The 21796-nt window shown below is 38.2% G+C and overlaps 1 protein-coding gene across 1 annotated transcript in view; it reads right to left on the bottom strand.

Annotated features, from left to right (window-relative positions):
• SND1 (staphylococcal nuclease and tudor domain containing 1) overlaps positions 1-21796 on the bottom strand; it is a 422592-nt gene that overhangs the window by 298761 nt on the left and 102035 nt on the right. The window lies entirely within an intron of this gene.

The following is a 21796-nucleotide window of genomic DNA, read 5'->3' as shown; positions in this document are numbered from 1 at the left end:
TTGTACGGTTATTCAACCCATGTGTAAATGCCTTCCGTGAAAAGAAACTTCCCGGCTGGGGGGCAGCCCACTCTCTTACTAAACACCTTGCTTAGAAAGTTGTTTTTTCATAGTAAACTTAAATATGTTTCCCTATAACTGGTCCTAGTTTTTTACTCTCTGATGTTCACCAGAACAAACTTAGTAAACTTTCTCACTGACTGTGCAATATTAGAGTTTCTCTGCATGGCAGCCTAACAGAGAGGTCATAAAACCTGAGTTCTCTGTAGTGCAGTAGGATTCTAAATGCTGCCAGAATCATAAAGAACTCACTTTTCCTCCACAGGGTGGCTTAGGCTACTAAATCCTGGTGCACTGTGAAACCCATTCCTCATGAACTACTACTTATAGCCTGTTGCTCTGATCGAAATGACCCAACTGGACAAAAAGGGATCTAAAATTAAGGATTTCTTCTTCTCATTGTCACTTAAAGCACTGAAACAATTCTAGCAAAAGAGATAAGAAAGACTAATGGTGTCATTATGATTAGTGAATTAAACCGTAAACAGAACACTGGGATTGGCTTTCATTATGTCAAGAAGAAAAATTACAAAGGAAGAGGCAGGTGATTTTAAGTACAAGTTTCAGATTTGGAAGAAAACAAATACGACAATGCTGAAATTATTTCCACTGGGATTCATGGTGTTGCCTCACTGGGTCTCAAATGCTGTAACATTAGGAGCCTGGACACATGTACATTAGAACACTGACCATTTTGACACTGCATTATCCTAACCGGTGAAAGGACTTCTGACTCCATCATACTGCTTCCTTCAGAGAATATGATCCTACGCACTGAAAGATGAAACAATTTTCTAATTGTTTCATATGTTGGCAAGATTTCACAAGTAGAAGCTACCACACTTTAGTCAGTATGATCTGGGAATGATTATAAAACATATGAAACACGAGAAACCAAAACTACCACAAAATGCTTCAGCCCCTTTACTGGGGATTTGCAAGTAACTAGCAGCAATTCCAGGCAGGAACAAAAGCCTTTATCTACCTAAGTAAAACAAGTGTTCATGACCTACAAGGAATCATGCTGCATATGCGGGGGATACAAGCATGAATCAAACACATAATCTATGTTCAAAAGGAGCTAGAAGTCTAGTAATAGAGATGAGGCAGGTACCTACAATGCAAAGTAGAAAATGGTACCATAAACCAAATTACGTTTATGTTTATGGATAAAATGCTATGGCAACTCAGCACGAGAGATTACTTCTGACACAAAGGATCTGAAGAAGCTTTGTGGAGATGGTCCTATCTGTCTGAATATTGACGAGGGGGTAACACTGGTATATAGATGAGGGAAAAGAGTATTCCAGGCTGGAGGCACATTAGGAAAAGTATAAAGAAAGCATGAAGCATGTACGGAAAACCACCACCCAGTCTGTCGAAACTGTGCCATACTGCTGCTCATTGAGTACACCACAGCCACTCCTAGGTCAAATCTTCAGTAAGGACTGTCCCATCTAGCACATTTAGCCCTCACCCACTAAAAATGCCGCCAATGACATACACAAAAAAACTGTCCCTACATATTTCAAACTTCCCCCCATTAAAAGCTAGTCTAAAAACACATAGTATATAAAGAATATTATACCAAATAAGCTTAGAAGCTTAGGCCACATCATGGGACCTTAGAAGTTTGGCCCTTTTGTCCAGGAAAGTTTAGGACAAGGTGGGTGATGGAATCAGAGGTATATTTCAGAAAGACTGATCTAGCAGTCATATATAGTACTGGATTAGAAGATGGACAACTGGAGGTAAGGAAGCCAGTTAGGCTGTTATCCTGGTGCAGAGAGATATAATTAGAACCAAAACTACTCAAAAGGTGTTCTGTTCAACAGCACACTGTCCAAACCAATTTTATTTATTTTTTTTTTTCAAACCAATTTTAAATGACTCCAACAACCATGTATTCCTAGCTTTCATGATTTACTCTAGTGGAATATGTCACTACCATTCATGTCCAAGAGAGAACAGATTTCTTTATGTGCTGCAATAATCCCCCCAATGGTGCAAAGCTGAGCTAAGGGGTTTTTTTTTGCATAGAAATTGTGGTATGCAAGTACGCAGGTCGGTACCTTGCCTTATTACATATGGAGTAATTAGGAAGCACATTCATTATTTAAGGCATTAGCATAACAAATCAACTTAAAATGACACTTGAGAATAGGCCATTCAAAATATAAGCCAAGACTATTAATATAAGTCTTTCAACAGGGAAAAAAAAATCATCAGACCTAAGGGAAGCAGCCGGCAGCTCTCAGGGGAGGTGGATGTACAATAAATGAAAAGCCAGAAGCTGCTTTTAGGCACTTTCTTATTTAGGGACCCAAAGTGAGTCAGAGTTACTAAATAAGCGTGATGGACAAAAATAATTATTAGATAACTACATAATATCTGAATGCCCAATATGCACAGGCACTATGTATGACCCATTTAATATTCCAAAGACTAAGATTTCAACACTATGACTTTACAAATAAGGAAGGCAGAGCTCAAATATATTAAATAACTCCTGCAAGGTTAGTCACTACTAAATCTACAGAAACAGACTTGAAACCCAGGTCAGTCTGACTAGGAATTGTCCTCTTTCTACATACAGCACTCAATTTAGAAATTACTGTTAACAATGACAAGGCAAATAATTTGAAGACACACATAAATGGGACAGGCAAGAGGGTAGACACACATGACCAGTTAGGGTCAAGAAACCCTACCTGGAGGGTAAGGGGCAAAACTTAACATCAAATGCAAACTTCTGAGGAAGCTTGACAGAGCTACGAGACACAAAGCCGAGCAATAGCAAATGCAAGGAATGAGGATACCTAATTGTAGGCAGGGTCTTTAGGAATACACATAATAAACCACCAAAACACAAGGTCTTTCTCCTCTCCCTCACGAAATGTATGAAGGTTCATTATGTGCTCTGCTACAGTCAAAAATTACTCTGCCATAAAATAAAAATCTCAAAGTCAACCAATTTTCTTGTGTAAGCTAACAAATACATTGAGCTTTCCCTTTCAAAACCCTAAAATGCATTCTCTTCTACAGTATACTATGAATATGTGTTTTTGAAATCAAGAACCTAAAATCCAATCTCATGCATTACAGTAGCTATCCTTTCACTACTGCCCATTCCTGGCTCTTTCCCCAAATACAGACAACCGAACTTGCTCTTGCATTTATCCTGGTAAGCAAGAGGAATGAACAACCAAGTCTGTGCTACAAGGCTAAAAGAATCTCAATCCCAAAGTAGCTTCTACTGAACCCTCCCCCTCAAGTTGAACGATTGTATCAACTCTTCCTGAGAGTTTTTCAATGTTTATTTCTGACAACTCCAAGATAGTATTTTGTATATCACATTAAGGTATCAATCTAACAATAACATAGCTTTTTCCTAAATTCAATTCCTTCTGCCTTATGAAGGTCTCTGAAGGTCTCACTTCCTCTTCATAGGGATGGTTTTCCACTCATTATGGGGAAATAAGGAGGGCTTGATCATAAGACAAATCTACAACTCTGACTTTCTTCTTACCAAGCCGGGTGCCTGCATATAACAACTTAATAGTTATAAAATTCACTATCTGTGAACAAGGATAAAATGGGCCCTAGTAGGCTAAAAATTAGCAGGTGGATGTGAAGACTACAACAGAAAGGTATTACAATTCTGTGGATGAGAAGAGAAGAGTAATGTGCCTTCCCTGAATCCACAGATCCCAGAGGATAAAAGGTCATCACATTCTTAAAACTAAACTGTCCCTGAACAGAAATTTCTTTTTTGAGTTGAAAGTTAAATGGAGCCTTGTTTTGCATAAGCACTAGCCTGGAAGAGTGAACACTACCCCAACATCCTCACTCTTGTGGCTTGGCCATAAATGCCTGAACTGTTGGTTTTAAGAAATACCCACTGTTTCACACTATCCCCTGCACTTGGATGTCTAAAGAGCACAGTAACTGGAATATACACATACACACAACGTCTCTCTCCTTATCTTCTTCACTACACCCATTTATACAGGTAATACCATTTTCACACATTTTACTTACCACTTATACATACAGGCCTTTGCTACACTATCCCCAGGAAATGTATGAACAGTAGGAGGAGAAGAATTAGTTCCTGGGTAATAGGAATATTTTATTAAAATTAATAAATATCTTTATTTATTCTTATTTTTTGCCCTGGAACCTGCACCCTACATGGTCTGGCCTCCAGGATACAAAACTTCAAACACATTTATCTTCTAATTTAAAGCATCACTGCCCCATGTATTTCCCATCTTCTTAAAACAACAACAAATCACTGAATCTTAAACAAGATAAATATAAACTTTAGTTTCAACAGATAATCAAAGTTGGTGCATAAAAATCAGGAGGAAAATTGGCATATCCTTTTATTAGAGCAATTTCAAATGCTATGCCGTGCATTAAAGGTCACCCCAAACAAATGAATTACTCAGATTCCACCAGGCTTTGCCCTAGAACAACCAGACAAGAGCCAATGAAATGAAGATGGTATGCTAGTTTGGCCACAGAATGAAAGAGTCGCTATAAATTCATGTGCTCATTAGAAAGTGGGAGTTAGACGTACCTGATCATTATATAGCCAGTAAGTTCCTCTTATGTAGACCAGTAAAGTTCTACTAAAATGATACAGATTACTATCCTAACAACGTTTAGTTGCCTATTTAAAAAAAGTTCTAGTTTCAAAGAAAAAGCAAACTAGAACAGGCACATTTTGTATGGCACCATTTGAGCTTCACAGTGTATTTACAGCATCCTGCTCATACTCGGCAGTCAGTATGCTGAGTCTCACTTGGTCAGGAAACCTGTACTTTGTGACTGTGAACTTTTTTGACTTTTTTGGACCCCGACCAAATGTATGGTTTCTAACTATTCGTCCTTCTATTTTGTAATTCTATACTGCAGTCACACACTTAAAATGAAGAATAGTGTCAGAGAATTAATTTTTCTTGCTTCAAACTTTCCTAGCTGATACTTGTTTAGTGGCATTATCTTGGGCAAGTTTACTAAACTATCTGTGCCTCAGTTTCCTTATCTGTAACTGTTGAGCATAAATCCTTTCAAACACATACTGTTATTAGGATTAAATCTATAATATATGTCAAGTACTCAGAAGCAGTATCTGGTACCTTAGAAGCCACCCAAAAATATTTGTTATGGCTACTCAACCCTAAGCCACTTGAGAGTTCCAAGTAGCAGCTAGCAATTTAAGGAAACGTGCACACATACTCTACATACACATATTCACAACACTCGGGGGGATTCTAGCCGTCTCAAGCAATGGCCAATGTCCATGTGAAAGCCAATTTTCATTTTTAGGAATGATTAAACTTCTGTGTTTCATCACTAGGGAGTAGGCTTCCAGAATATCTGTATGGCTGTTTCAGAGAAGCAGCTTGTGGAATAAAAAACCAGGGTTTCAACAAGCAGTTTTAAAAAGATGGTTTGAGCTGGGATGGAATGAACTGGGATACCAGTCACTTCTATGTCAAGAAAGTTGGTTTCTAACAAGAGCTTTGCTTGTTTCGAAAGGCACTGCAATAAGGTTCCAGTTGCATCACATAATTAAGCACTAAAACAAATGAATGAAGGACAGGACGGAGAAAGATTCATTTTAATCCCAGCTATGGGAAGACAATGAGTTTATGACATAAAATGATCAATACTCTAAAAAAGTTTTACAAAATGAAATGTATTGAAAAACAAAATACCCAAATATAGAAAAATAGCCAATAGCGAAACCCATCTGAAAGCCACACCAGAAAAATACATATAGTCAATAAAATAATTATTCTGCTTTAAAAGTAATCAAGGGAGGGGCACCTGGGTGGTTCAGTCGGTTAAGCTCCTGACTTCGGCTCAGGTCATGATCTCACAGTTTGTGAGTTCGAGCCCCGCGTCGGCTCTGTGCTGACAGCTCGGAGCCTGGAGCCTGCTTTGGATTCTGTGTCTCCCTCTCTCTCTGCCCCTCCCCTGCTCATGGTCTACCTCTCTCTGTCTCAAAAATAAATAAAACATTTAAAAAATTAAAAAAAAAAAAAGTAATCGGGGCGCCTGGGTGGCTCAGTCGGTTAAGCGGCCGACTTCGGCTCAGGTCACGATCTTGCGGTCCGTGAGTTCAAGCCCCGCGTCGGGCTCTGTGCTGACAGCTCAGAGCCTGGAGCCTGTTTCAGATTCTGTGTCTCCCTCTCTCTCTGACCCTCCCCTGTTCATGCTCTGTCTCTCTCTGTCTCAAAAATAAATAAACGTTAAAAAAAAAAAAAGTAATCAAGGGAGATAAAAAGTATACACAAAGGTAAATGAAATGTAAAACATAAAGTGTACATCCTTATTAGCAATATTATATGCAAATGAAAACAATTCTAAGGTCCTGCTAATCTAAGAAATCTAACAAAAATCATGACAAAACCAAATTACATGTACAACAGTTTAAGTATTTATGGGATGCTGTCTGAAAATTAGCTTATATATCCTTTGGCCTATTGACCCACTTTGAGAATATAGTTCTATGTCGGCAAGGAGTGGAGAAAGGAAAACCTACTGCACTGTTTGTGCGAATGCAAACTGGTGCAGCCACTCTGGAAAACAGTGTGGAGGTTCCTCAAAAAATTAATAGAACTACCCTACGACCCAGCAATTGCACTATTAGGAATTTATCCAAAGGATACAAAAATGCTGATTCAAAGGGGCACATGCACCCCAATGTATATAGTAGTGCTATCAACAACAGCCAAATTATGGAAAGAGTCCAAACAGCAATCAACTGATGAATGGATTAAGAAGATGTGGTGTATATATATGCAACGGAATACTACTTGGTGATGAAAAAGAAAGAAATTGTGCCATTTGCAACAATGTGGATGGAACTGGAGGGTATTATGCTAAGCGAAATAAGTCAGTCAGAGAAGACAGACATCATATGATTTTACTCATATGTGGAATTTGAGAAACTTAACAGATGAACATAGGGGAAGGGAAGGAAAAATAAGATAAAAACAGAGGAAGGCAATGTAAGAGACTCAAATACAGAGAACAAAACAGGGTTGATGGGGATGATGAGGTGGCAGGTTAAATGGGTGACGGGCCTTAAGAAGGACAGTCTTCAGGATGAGCACTGGGTGTCATATGTAAGAGATGAATCACTGGGTTCTACTTCTGAAGTCAAGACTACACTGTATGTTAATTAACTCTGAGTAAGTAAATAAATAAATAAATAAATAAATAAATAAGTATCCTAAATAGGATGAAAAGGTATACGTTTAGTACTATTAAGAAAAACTAGGGGCACCTGGGTGGCTTAGTCACCTGAGTTTCTGACTTTGCCTCAGGTCATGATCTAGCAGTTTGTGTGTTCGAGCGCTCTGTGCTAACAGCTTGGAGCCTAGAACTTACTTTAGATTGTGTGTGTGTGTGTGTGTGTGTGTGTGTGTGTGTGTGTGTGTGTGTGTGTGTCTGCCCCTCCCCCGCTCATTCTCTGTCTCTCTGTCTCTGTCTCAAAAATAAACATTAAAAACGAAAGAAAGAAAGAAAGAAAGAAAGAAAGAAAGAAAGAAAGAAAGAAAGAAAAACTGAAATCTGGAACGAGGGAATAATTAGAAAATTAGATATGAGAACAATGGAATATGTGTATGTGCATTAAAATTTTAAAGTGCCTTAAATAAAGAAAAATGTGGAACTTCCATTTCCAACCAAGATGGAACAAGGATCAAATCTTTCCTTCTGCTTAAAACAGCCAAAAACACAAAAACATTCTGAAACATGGTTTTCAATAGGCTAGAAAACAGTCAACAAAGGACAACAATCCCTAAGAGACAGGACATAAGTGAGCCCAACCATTACTTACCGCCTAGAAAGAGGTTTGGCATGTTGGGGTGAGGGTGGGGGGTCTGGGAAGACCTAGACAGCTCGAGTATGATCATGGCACACATCAAGAGGGAGAAGAGAGCAGAACAGAGAATTGCTGAGATTCACACAGGGTCCCCCTTGAGCATACTACTGATTAGCACAGGAGTGTGTACAAAGTATCAACCACCTGAGGACAGGGAAAGAACCGTAAGAAAGCATTAGAAAGAATGATGCCTACCCCTACTGTAATGGTCCAACCACCCCACACTCCAGGCTATTTACCCGTAAGATGAGAAGACATATATCCAAAGGAAATCTATGGAAATCTATCCAAATGTTTATAGAAGCTTTATACGTAAATTGCCAAAAACTGGAAAACAAGCAGAAACAACCCAGTGGCCACCAACAAGCAAAGAGATAAGCCATGGTATGGACCTACATTAGAATACTACTTAGCAATAAAAGGAATGAAGTACTGACAGCTCACCACAATACAGACGGATCTCGAAGTATGCTGAGCGAAAGAAGTCAGATTTAAAAAAGAACAGATACTGTATGGTTTCATTTATACAAAACTCCGGAAAATGCAAATTATAGTAACAGAATGCAGATCAACGACTGGAGGATATATGGGAAGAGATACAAACGGGCATAAGAAAAACTGGGGGAGAATGAACATGTTCACTATCTTGATTGTAGAGATTTGATAGGTATACACGTTTCTCAAAATTTACCAAAATATGTACTTTAAATATGGGCAGTTTTCCTGACTATCCATTATATCCCAATTAAGCTGTTAATAAAAACAGGGGAAAAAGTGGTTGCATGAACAGTTGTAAATATCAGAATATAAAGTAACATATATAAAGGTCACAATCATCCGAAGTTAAGAGAGAGATACATAAAATTTGTTAAGGTCTTTTGAATTTTTACTTAACCCTTTAAAAACAATTACACCCACTAAATTAATTTAATCTAAACGGCCATTCTTATTTTCTAGAAACAAGAGCTGGGAGACGGTTTGCCCATGACCATATGCAAAAGTCACATGAGAGAAACAGACACCGCACAACTCATAAGATGCCAACCTCTGTTCTACATTCATCACTCCCAACTAAATTTCACCAGTGCCAACACTCAGAATAACAAGAGGCTTGGAAATGAGACAGATGCTTTGGAAGAACTACAAGCAGAGAAGCTAGAAAAAATGTTTCCTAATGTCACTAGTGCGACCAGGGTGCACCCAGAGGTGAAACATGAAGGGCCATCTTGTCCACAGGAGGGATAATAATATTTAGAAATTAGCCCCCACAATTTCCAGAATGCCAGTTAATTTAAAATGCCAGATTGACGAAAGCATTTCAAAGCAACACATTTTTAAATTCCAAATTAACACGCCTTGCCATACCTGATGTTCCCTGAAAAAAAAAAACAAAAAAAACCCCACATGTTGTGGTTTTGTTATAGAAGAAAAAAGAAAAAGTCATTCTTACTTACAAGATACAGGATGTAAAAAAAAAATGGGGGTGAGGAGAACCCATAGGCGTTAGTTTCCTATAGCTACCATTAGAAATTATCACATCTGGTGAATTAAAACATGAATTTATTCTCTCACAGTTAAGAGCCTAAATTCCGAAATCAAAGTGTAGGCAGCAGGGTGAAGCTCCCTCCAAAATCTCTAGGGAAGAATCCTTCCTTCAATCCTCCAGATTCTGGTGGTTGCCAGCAGTGCTTGGCTTATAGCCACATCACTCCCATCTCTGCCTCTGTGGTCACACGGCCTTCTTCCATCTGTGTGTGACTGGCCTTCTTATGAGTAGGATCCAGGGCCCAGCCTAATCTGGCATGACCTCATCTTAACTTGATTACATTTGCAAAGACCCTTTTTACAAATAATGTCGTATCCACAGATACTCAGTTATTAGAACTTTATCTTTTGGGAAAACACAGTTCAATACACGACGGGGGTGGGGGCAAACATCTAACATAGTACAGTTCTCTTCAAGGAGGCAGTAACAAGGGAGAATGAAATTTTAGTTAATGTAGCAAGATATATTTTCCCGAAGCACACACTTGCGGCCATCTAGTTTTCAATCAAAAGAAATTCAATATGGCTAATGAAATCCTTTTTGTTCTTTTCTAGTTTCCAAATTATGTTTGCAACAGATATCCCTGACCCTTATTCCATCCATCCTGCGAGGAATTAACAATTTTCATTCTCAAATACACTGCCTGAAGTTTAGGGGTAAGAATCTACAAATCTTCCTCAATTTACAACAGGGTTACAACCTGATAAACCCCTCATAAACTGAAAATATAGTAAGAAAAAAACACAAAAGATCTAACCTACTGAATATTATAGTTGAGCCTAGCCTACCTTAAACATGCTCAGAACACTCATGTAATGTATTCAATACTGTACAGCAAGTGAAAACCAGAATGGCTGTATGAGTGCAGAACATTTGTAAGTATATTGGTCATTTACCTCCGTGACCGAGTGGCCGACTGGGAGATGCAGCTCGCTGCCCAGGATCACCAGAGATTATTTTAGGGCATATCACTGGCCCGGGAAAAGATCAAAATTCCAAGTACAGTTTCTACCGGATCATCATAAAGTAGAAATTTTTTAAGTTCAGCCATCATAAGTCAGGGACTACATGTGCTTTTACAACCAGAAAGGGGGAAAAAAGTTTCATCTAGGTCAGAAGTGAATGCTCTTCTACAGGAATATTAGTCTTGTCCTTCTGAGCCATCATTATTACAAAGGTGTTTCATGATCTTTAACATGTTTACATATACACTCAATTACACGTACGCATAATACCACTTTTAGAATGTACTCTTGCATTCTTATAGGGCTAAGAGTGAAGGATATCACCACAGCTCATTCTTCTCCTCCACGCAGTGTCTAGTGTATACCAATCAAATAAGCTTAGCATAATACGAACACACTAAAAATGTGATTTCTATCCTCTAGATTTTCAAATACAAAAAAAAAAAAAAAAGATTTGTTAAATAGTGAAATACTTAGTAACTGAAATTAAGTGATTAAACCCATTATGTCACTAAGGAAGAAAAACTGAAGGCCAAGACATAAATCACCAGATATTCAAATGACCTCTCAGATGCACAGATCACAGAGGATTCATTCTGCTATCAATACAAATGGATCAAATAAAGGTATCTGGTTCATATGATTTGCTTGCCAGACAGTGCCTGGAGATGTCTGTTGAGTAAATTACCTGGTAATTAAAAAAATGGAAACTGTATGTTTCATAATTTATTTTTAGGCAGCCTGTAAACGACAGTGTCAAAATGGACCTCTAACATACCTTTACATCTGTGAGCATGCTGGTGGCACAGATGAGAGACTGGGTGAATTTTTTTGCTGATTTACAACAATGTATAAAATGTGATTAATGTTTTAGGGCTGGATCTAGATATGGCATGAACAGAGATACTAGATCTAACACCATCCATTTCTTCCAATCCTAAAAATTACCATCCATAAGCAGGGCAGGGGACAAAAACATTACATCATGGTGTTGTTGTTTTTTTTAAGTTTTATCTATCTATCTATCTATCTATCTATCTATCTAGCATCTCTTTAGAACTAAGGGCACAAAGTCCACTATCTGTGGTAAAAGTACCACAAACATAGGAAAATAATCTTACAGAACTGGTGAGGAAATACTCAACCTTTGTTTATGTGGAAAAGGACCATTCATTAGAAGAACTTAAATCTAATTTTGACTTGTGAGAAAAGACATGTTCACAGTCTCCTTTAGGTCTCTGCCTCTCTGAGATTCAAGGACACAGCTACTACTCTTTATCTTGGTAAACAGGATTAAATCCAAATAAATTATCACTAAAATATACACTCCACTCCCCTCCTCTAATGTCCATCTGCACTGATTACATTTATGAAGACTACATTTCTGGAGTGTTTATATTAGCCAGCATCTTTTCCATCACATACAATTTTCAAATGTCACAAAAACTCTGAAGTATTAAAAAAAAGTATCCAGTGGATAGGAAAGCACCCAATGATAAAAGTGAGAAACATATCTTTTTAACTAAACAGACAGGCCAGAACCAAAAGAACTCAGGTGTTGTGTCCCAAATCTACTAAGCAATTTACCAAGTCAACAGAAACCGAGATCACAGTGGAGGTTAGAACCAAGTAATGGTGAGCAGAGCTATCAAATTTAATCAAATTCAAGATTCCACTTGTTGTAAGATGCACTATTATCTTATAAGTCATTAAAAGCCATCAGTTACAACAATAAGTTTCATCCTTAAATCTGACATGTTAAATTAAAATGTGGACATATTTTTTAAGAATTAAAGAAATGAGGTATATTTCCAATAAGGTCAAGAAGGCAGGATTACTTTATAAATGCAAAGCTTTATTTTTCATCTAACACAGTTAAAAAAATCTTATTGGCAAGTTCACTTTATAGCTATTCCCACCTTTATGTTCATTACATATCATTTATATCAAGTATAATCACTCTACCAGCAAGTGGACCTCAAATAGTTAAAACTATCTGTGCCAACCAGAAGGAAACTAAGAAGATAGAAAATACCTATCTAGTTTACAGCTTGGCCAAACATCATCCAAATCACTTATACCAATCTAGGGAAAATAAAGAAACTTAAATTTGGTCCTTTGGGAAACCAATAGTATGTATATGCCGAGAATGCGCCTGTGGCCCCAAGCTGATCATTTTCTTTGCGTTAACTCGGAGTGAATAATGATCAGAAGGCAATTGGCAGAGACACACAGCCCCCAGCTCTGTTTGATGTATGATCCTATCACAACACGATTACCAAGACCCATTTCTCTTGCACCAAAATACTGAATCCAGACGTCAACCTGGTGCCTGGAAAAGATGCTACACAGTGACAGCTGTTTCATGCTTCGATCCTGAATAGTTGCATTCTCACCAGACACATGCTTTAGCCAATGAGGGATCAGTGCATTCATAAAGAAAACATTACAAGAATTCTGGCCACCAAAATTTAAAGGTAGCACATACTCTTGCTTTTTTTTTTTTTATTGGTTTAAGTCATAATAAATAAGGAGCAGTTTTGCAGAAAGATGATGAAGGGACTACTGCATTTTATGTAATTAAGCAATAAACATATAGAAGCAATTAAGTGTATAGCATGAAATAGCAATAAGCATTTAGCACAACACAAATTACTCAACACATTCATTTCACCACACTTTTTTTAATTGAAAGAACTGGTGACCTAGATGAACACTGAATTGAAAAATCAAGAGAATTTAAACAGTAAGATGTAGTCGTTGCAAGTACAACCCTTGATACAAGCCTGGATTCTACTCCTAAGTGTTTCCCTTAACAGTAGTTTGACCTTGCACAAGTAACGTGACCTTCCTTCCCTAGCCTCAGTTTTCCCACATGCCCAAAAAAAAAAAAAAAAAAAAAAAGGATGATAAAACCTTCACCTCACAGGGCTCGGCTTTGTGTAGAATTAGGGCAGGAAAACTCTTACCGAATATCTGGCATAGCGGAGGAAATGCAAAAATGGTACGTTCTATTTATCATTAGTACCAGCACTATCAAGCTATATACTTCCCAACCTTCAAACCTCTTTCTTGCTCTGATTTTCATTGGTTTGTTGCTTTTGTGCCTCTCCTAAAACACTGTTAATCTACTTTGCACTGTCTTTATTTGTATTTTATCTTGACTCACCCACATACCACCCCCCCCCCGACTCTACTTTCAGAAACACCTTTGTATCCCCTCAACAACTAACATGGCATTGAAAAGTATTTAAGTTCTACAAAGCAACTAAAGAAATATCTGGGCAATGAAGCATGAATGACACCAGCCTACAGGTTTAAGACCTGGTATTCGCTGCCTGGCATCTTGCACTCTGGTGAAGGTGAGTGGAACAAAGCTGAAAGGCTAGGCAGCCCAGAGGCAGCAAGAGGTCCCAAAGCATTTCCATTTCCCTCCATTCAGAAGGATGCCTCTACATAAATGCTTCCACTCAAAGAAGACACTAATGTGCTTCTGTGGAATTCTGCCAGTCTGACCCATAAATACCCTTATCAGGAAGAGTCAAAAACTATTTAATTCATCACAGGCTGAGAGTTTAAAAAGCAAGAGAGGATTAAGCAACACACACTCCAGTAGTGGGCTACAAAAGGGCATTGTTCCAGTTAATACAGCCGCCTCTGTAATGCAAAAGGAATAGAAAAGACACAAGAAGATACCGACACACGGAATTCCATATGAGATATGCGCACACATATACACACATACATATATATATAAACTCTGCCAACATTATACCAGAAAAAGAAAGGACATTTTGACATATCTACTCAAGAACAAGATACGTAGAATAGACCTAATAGAATAAATAAATAAACGGACAAGGAATAGAACCTGGTCAGAATATACCTAACAAATGAGGAACCAGGAAGGGGCTGGCAGAAAAATAAGCAGCTACAACTGGACATGCTGCTAGAGAGAAACCAAAACAGCCCTCAGAATTCAGAAATAACTCAACACCCTAGGTAGAAGTCACCCAGTAATGGCGCGAAGAATCCAACACAGATGGGCAAACACCTTTCCAGCCGGCCCTGGGCAAAGAACATACGCCTGTCTGACCTGTGGCAAGACAGCACAGACTTCTGATTAGCCACCATTCAGACAAAGAGTTCAGTTGTTTAGCACTGGTACTTCTTTTTTAGTATATGTGCTGCTGAAGCAAGTACAGCACTGGCACTTCTTAAGAACATTCCACCTCATGTTTCTGGGCCTCTTGAAACAAGCCCAAGGCCTCGCTCTTGACCACTGTTAGTTGTGGGTCTGCAGCTGACACAATTTCACCAACAGTACCAAGACTTTATCTGTTCCTATTTCCCGCTCCTATACCTAACATGAATCTTCTGGGATTTACTCCTTCAGGGGCAATTCCTTGTGAATTCCAGAGGCGCAAAGAAGACAAAGAATTTGCCATATATTTTATATGTTTATATATTGTTAGCTATCTAGCCAGCTGACACTGAGAGGGGGATGAAACAAACAAACAAACAAAAACTTGATTTTAAACTGTTCCTGGTCCCACACAATGTATCTGACCTTCCTAAAGCACTCTTGTTTGTGCAAAATGACTATATAGAGATTTTTCATGGGCCATTTTTACTATACGCAACTTTTATCCCATACTCTGACCTTAGACCGCAGTTCCCAATGGGATACAACTCCACTGTAATTTGTCATTCTGATATTTAAATTTAAAAACCACAACTCCCCCTATATTTAATTGGCTACAGAGAATATGAACATCATCTATTCAAGTTTGAAACCAGAGAAAAATGGCTCTTCCAACCACAGGAATGTTCACACAAAGTCAAGACGAATCACCTGCAAATCTTTAGTCAGTTTTATCATTTTATTAAAAAGTACGCTTCAAATATCAAGATTAGAGAAAACCTTTGTTCTGTAATAGTCCCCATAGATTCTATTCAGATAGCTACACAGACAAGGCCACAATGTAAGGTAAGAGATTTTGGAATGCAAATCAAGAGGTCCCCAAAATCCAGATGCGCCATCAAAAAAAGGGGGGGGGGCAGGGAACAAGAAACAAAAAGATCATGAATCTAAATAACAAAGCAAATTAGGAGACCATTCTGAGTCAGGGAGCATACTCAGGACAGTTATTTCCTTTGTAATGCCTTTATAATCCTGTCCTACTAGAGAGGCATACTCTGCCTCACAAGTTCGTTATAAGGGAAAGTGATACAAAACAAACACCTAGGTCCTTTGGAAATGAGCAATGAACAAGGTAGAAAAATAGACAGTGAAAGGACAGACTTTTATTAAAATCAAAGAGAACAAAAACAAGGACCCTATTAAGGAAAATTGGGAGGGTGACAGGCTGTTAATGAGGTGCTGAGAGATAAACAGGGCAACCCATCTCTAACAACTGTTCTAGCTCAATACATGTATGTCCCAGATTATGCGATAGTATATTCACTTCTTCAACACAGTTTGACCAGAATATCCTCTTTCATGTTCCTCCTTGGGGCTATGTATGGAAGAAAGGGTTCGAAGACTAAAACACTTGTAGAAATTAGGTCTCAGATACAGCCTCATCTGCAATGAATTCCATAGCTCTGTTGTTCAGTCCTTCCCCTTCACACATCAAAACCACTGCTTCTAAGCCTCTAAACTGCAGCTTTGGAAGGCAATTCGAAACATAAACACTGATAAACTATATATGTATGACTTTAATCTAGGATGCACTCAGATTAGAGAATTAAAGAAAATAAACACTGGGGCACCTGGGTGGCTCAGTCAGTTGGGCATCCGACTTCGACTCAGGTCATAATCTCATAGCTCATGAGTTTAAGCCCCACATCGGGCTCTGTGCTGACAGTTCACAGCCTGGAGCCTGCTTTGGATTCTGTGTCTCCCTCTCTCTTCTCTCTCTGCCCTTCCCCCGCTCATACTCACTCTCTCTCTCTCAAAAATAAACATACATTAAAAAAATTAATAAAAAGAAGAAACGAAGGAAACATGAACTCTTGTTGACTTCTTAGAATGAGGGAGAAAAGGAATCCTATACACCACTATCATCCAGAAATTGTGTCTTGGTCCCCAGCACTGATCACCAAAGATAGCTAAGAGATTTGCTAAAATCATGAGAACCTCAGAGTTATTAGATCCCCATTAACAAAATCCAATTACAGAGAGAAAACCAAGCCATTTTAGCTGAACATTCATACCAATAGAAAAAAATAGAGACTTCTTAATCACTTTCATTATCAAAACAGACTCCCTGCTGGAGCCTTTTAATTGGAAGTCTACCCTTTTTAAAGCCATTTGCATTTTATCAAACTATATTGACAGGGCTAATAGAAATCACTTCTAGCTTCTAGCTTCTTCACATCTCCTAAATATGTGATGACACGTGTAGTGATCCACTGAAGAGAAAAACAGAAGACCAGGATAGGAAGCTGGGCCCTAGCTCACGAACATCTGGATGGAAAGCTCACCATGCTAGCAACCAGCCTTAACCCTCTTCATCTCTGCTATGTTAAAAGGGGGACAGAGTAGTGAGAAACCACAGCATCACAACCAGTTTTTCTCCATTAAATGTCCCAAAGATCAAGGGATGTCATTTACTTACAAATGAACAAAACTTGGAATCAATACTGATGTGTGTGAGATGAACAGATTGGTATGCTAGACATTCTGTACCCAAGATACGTATGTCTCTCTCTTCCTGTCTTTCTCTAAACATGTAGGGTGCCACAGTGTTACTGCCATGAGCTATATTTTGTTATTTATAGAGGCTATAAAAGTACACAACACTTTACAAACCACAGAACATAGGCACTAGAGCCTGGAGGAACTCAGACTAAATAGAAATGGAGAGAGGAATGGTGAGGAAAACAGGAAAATATTTCCTTGCACCAAATTCCAGGCAAGAACACTCCTGGGAGGCAGTAGAGAAAGGTACTAATTATTAAGGAGTGACCTGTAAAAGGAGGATTTACACAAACCAAAATCAACCCATCAGTAATTCACAGTCTTAACTCTTGAAGGCAAAGAGTTGATATCAGAGTGATTCTGTGACAACTTCCACCTTTGACATAAAACATGAATTATGGTTTTCTAATCATATGATGACAAGTTCATCCAAGCAACACTAAGATGTGAATACTGAATACGCAACCAAATGTTTAAAAAAGGAACAAAAAACAGGTCCAAAAAATGACCTTAGACACTGGGAGAGCTGCAAACCTGAAGTATATGAAGTTCAGCCCTTGCAAGTGACAGTTACACAATTTTCATCAACTCAGGGAGCCATCAAGTCCTTTATCCTCCTAGATAAACAAAAGATTTGAGCTTCAAAAACATCTGCAAAGTAAGTATTTCCGAGAGACAGAACTATCACATAAGAAACTTCACTGACAGAACGCACAAAGGTTGTGTTCCCAGACATTCACAAGGTACCCCACCAATTCAATGAGCCATATCTCAGAAGGCCTCCGTCTCGAAATGGTTACTTTAAGGATTTAAGCCTGGTCCTTAATTTAGTGTTGTCTGCACTTTACTAGAGATTCACCACAATGGACAGATAGATGTTGTAGTACAGAGTTTTATCAATTACAAAAAGCCCAATGTCACAAAATTTTGTGATTTACTATTATTCCCATTTTGCAGGGAGATTAAAGGACTTTCTCAAATATACAGTAGGTACCTGTGAAAGACATAAGCCAGGCCATCAGGAAACCAATCACAAGTACTTTCTTGATGACCTCTATTTTAACATAATTACCATGAACAGTCAAAAACAGCCAGGTTCATTTTTCTAAATGCAAAGTGCTCAGTAGTTAACTAAACAGATATTAAAAATAATCTGGGGAATCCCTCCACCTCTGAGTTCACTGAAGGTATACACGACAATGTTTCTTGGTGCTACTTTTCTGTAATGCAAACTACTAGACATCCAATATTCTCATGGTGTGTTCTCAGATTCATTTATAGTCAATATTGAAAAGAATTACCTAAATGATTCTAACGGTCTTTTCATAAATTTCTCTTTAGTTTCCCAAAGACCATGTTACAAATTCATCACAAAGTCAGGCTTTAATCTCCTCTCATTCATCAACAGTGACACCAGCCCCCTTCTCCATTCAAGGGGGAAACCATCTGCAATAGTTCTGCCCGATTTCCCCAGGAATTTTAGCTTTGACTGCCTGGTTTCCGAACCCTCAGCAATGGGAGCAATTTACCTCGATCGACTTCGCCAGTCACTGTTGCAATTTAGCTAAGACATTTCCCAGGGGCCCATTAGAAAAGGTTCCAATTTGAAAAACTCACATCTGATCCTACAAACCAGTCCTAGAAACATCATTTGGTACCAACTTAAAAATTACTCTTTTTCTGATCCCAAATCTTTCACTTGACACAGAAATGCAAAAGGGAAATCAGGATAAGATTTCCGAATACTAGCTCAAATACGCAAACATAGAAATACATTCTGATAAAAATCACAGCGTGCTACATGCGTGCCAAGGCTTGGTTTTGTCATCTGACTCTCCACCAAGCAAACTGAAGATGGCGGCCCAGGGCAGAGGAAGCCTTTGGCAGCAACCACCCTCCAGCAACATCAGAAACCTAGTGAGACTGTGGAGTTCCTTCCAGAGTTAAGGACCATGAAAAAGCCAAATCTCCCTATTCAAGTACCTCACGCATGCACACACACACTGCACCTACTCAATGGAGCTAACCAAAGGAAATGCCAAAGGACCCATTATGTAGGACTGGGCAAAGTATAGGAGAGCTGTCCTCTAGCAAAAGAAATGAAATTCTTCAATACCAACAGGGAAGGGGTGCCTGGGTGGCTCAGTTGTGAGTTTGAGCCCCGCATCGGGCCCTGTGCTGACAGCTCAGAGCCTGGAGCCTGCTTGGGATTCTGTGTCTCCCTCTCTCTCTCTGTCCCTCCCCTGCTCACACTCTGTCTCTCTCCCAAAAATGAATATCTAAAAAAAATTTTTTTAAATAAAGTATCATTAGATTATTAAAAATATATATACCAACAAGGAAAAAGTCCATCGCGACGTTCAGATTACTGTTGCAAAAGCCCTAACATTCATACTGGAATTAAGTTCTACTCCATAGGTATATTAGTATTTGAAATTAGACTTAATAGGCCTTGACAACATTTCAGTAGCTTTTCTAGAATACTAGTGCTTCCAAAACAGAATACAGAAAAAGTGGCATAATCACTTAAAATAATGTTATCAAAAATTAAGTCAACAAATAGAATAGCTTCATTTGAGATTTTTGTCCCTAAATTTTTCTTTAATAATAAAAGAGTATCTGCTATCAAACATCAAATGGCAATAAACCAATGCCCAATATCAAGTCATTATTACTACTATATTACATTAATTACTATTAACAGAATGCATATTCTGGTACACACATACGTTTGATTTTATATAACTCGTGTATAATATATTTCCTACCTGGAGAATTACCCTGAACTAAAACGACAGCATTAAACATGTCCATATACAGTGAGTTCTAGGAGTTTTGCCGCCTGAACATGTTTGGGAACCAGTGCTGTATTTATAAAACTTAATGGTGGCAGAGTCTCAAATGTTCAGAAAAACAGCTCATGTTAGACATTAAACAAGGGACTCACAGGATACACAATTATAGAGAGAGTATTGCTGTTCCCCGATAACGGTGGTAGGCTAACAATTCCAGGAATTTATCTTCCCTAAGTATAATTAGAGAGCATATTCACTCTTTCAGGTGAATACTTTCATCTAAGTTTCAACTCCAAGTGAACAACTTAAGCGGACTGTCACAAGCTATTGATTTACAGATCGTACCTTTTCTTTATCAACAGTGCCGCCCACAATCTATAGCCGACTTCAAGTCAAAAGCTTTCTACAAGGTTCAGGTGGTATATTCAGTGTGGCTGACAATGTCCCTTGGGAAATATCTCCCGTTGTTTTAGTGCAGCTCTCAAATGTGACCAAAACCCCCAGCTCCTCTCTCTTCCTCCCTTTCCAACTACTGATGTGTGTGAGGTTACAATTTTTCAAATGTTCCAACCAAATAACACATTGAAAGAGAGAAAATACAGAAGCACGTGAGAGTCCAGCGGTAATCTATTAAGCCACACATTAAGCAGATTTGCAAAATAAAAGTAAAGTCACTCTTCAATTTTTTTGGAAAATATTTTTCATAAAAACGTGTTAATGTGACAGGCTTATTACTGTTGTTTTTAATGAATTAAATATTTTTAAATGTCTCATTTTCTAAAACAGTAGGTATCAATAGAGATAATCCATATGAATAAAAGTTCTTTGGGCCCTCAATAAATTTACTATACAAGAGTCCTCAAATCAAAGAGGTTGAGAACTACTGTTTCAGAGGAACTCAAAAGATACATTATAGTTACCCACAGCATGAGAGAGGCCCAATGCAGGAAAGCCTTAAGGTGACACTTCCTCATCAAAATTCATCTTTGAAATAGAGTCAGTTATACAGACAAATCCCGTTAAAAGAAAACCTTAAAGGAAATGAAAATGAAAAAAAAAAATCATTCTACTTTTTATCCAAACACAACTGTTTAACTGTGCCCTAAAAACAGTTCCCCTTCAGTCCTACTCTAAGCTTATACTTTTGTACAATTGTAATTGTAGCACAAATAGAATGATCTCTGCTTTTTTGATCCCTTAACACTGTATCCTAGTCTTCCCAGTAGACACATAATCTTTATCATTTTCATAGATACAGAATTGCAATGCATGGTTATACACAAATGTAAAAGTTCAACAAACTGTACCCGTAAGGTTTCTACACTGTACTAAAAAAAAAGTAATAATTCAATTTAAGAAAACCTTAATGGACCACTGATATTCCAGAATTTATTTAACCTAGCCCTTATTTCTAGCTATTTAGACTACTACTACTTTTTCTGAGAGATCATGCTACAGCGAACATTTTCAGATACAAAGTTTGACTCTTGCTTTAAAACCTTTCCTTAAACAGAGCTTAACAAGGGTGACTACTCTGATGAAGATTATGTACTTTTTGTGAAGCCGCCCACATCTTTATTGAGTTTGACTACTTGGTCCCAACAAAAGATAGGATGTCACTGCACATCTCATTTTTTTCTCTATTATTCCTTAAAAAGAAAGAGGATTTTACAAACTTGAAATCGTCATGAGTTCAACTTAGAATTTACTTAAGAATGTCTAGCCTTCTGCAGATGAGAGTCAGCATGATGTGTCAAGCCTAACCTGGGACTCAGTCATAGCTGCAAACATAACATCTAACGTAAAGTCTTCTCTCTG

Source organism: Panthera tigris, chromosome A2 (genome assembly GCF_018350195.1).
Source record: "Panthera tigris isolate Pti1 chromosome A2, P.tigris_Pti1_mat1.1, whole genome shotgun sequence".
In the NCBI taxonomy this organism is placed as follows: domain Eukaryota; kingdom Metazoa; phylum Chordata; class Mammalia; order Carnivora; family Felidae; genus Panthera; species Panthera tigris.
The sequence above is the reverse complement of the archived record's forward strand: the minus strand, read 5'-3'. Positions and strand labels throughout refer to the sequence as shown.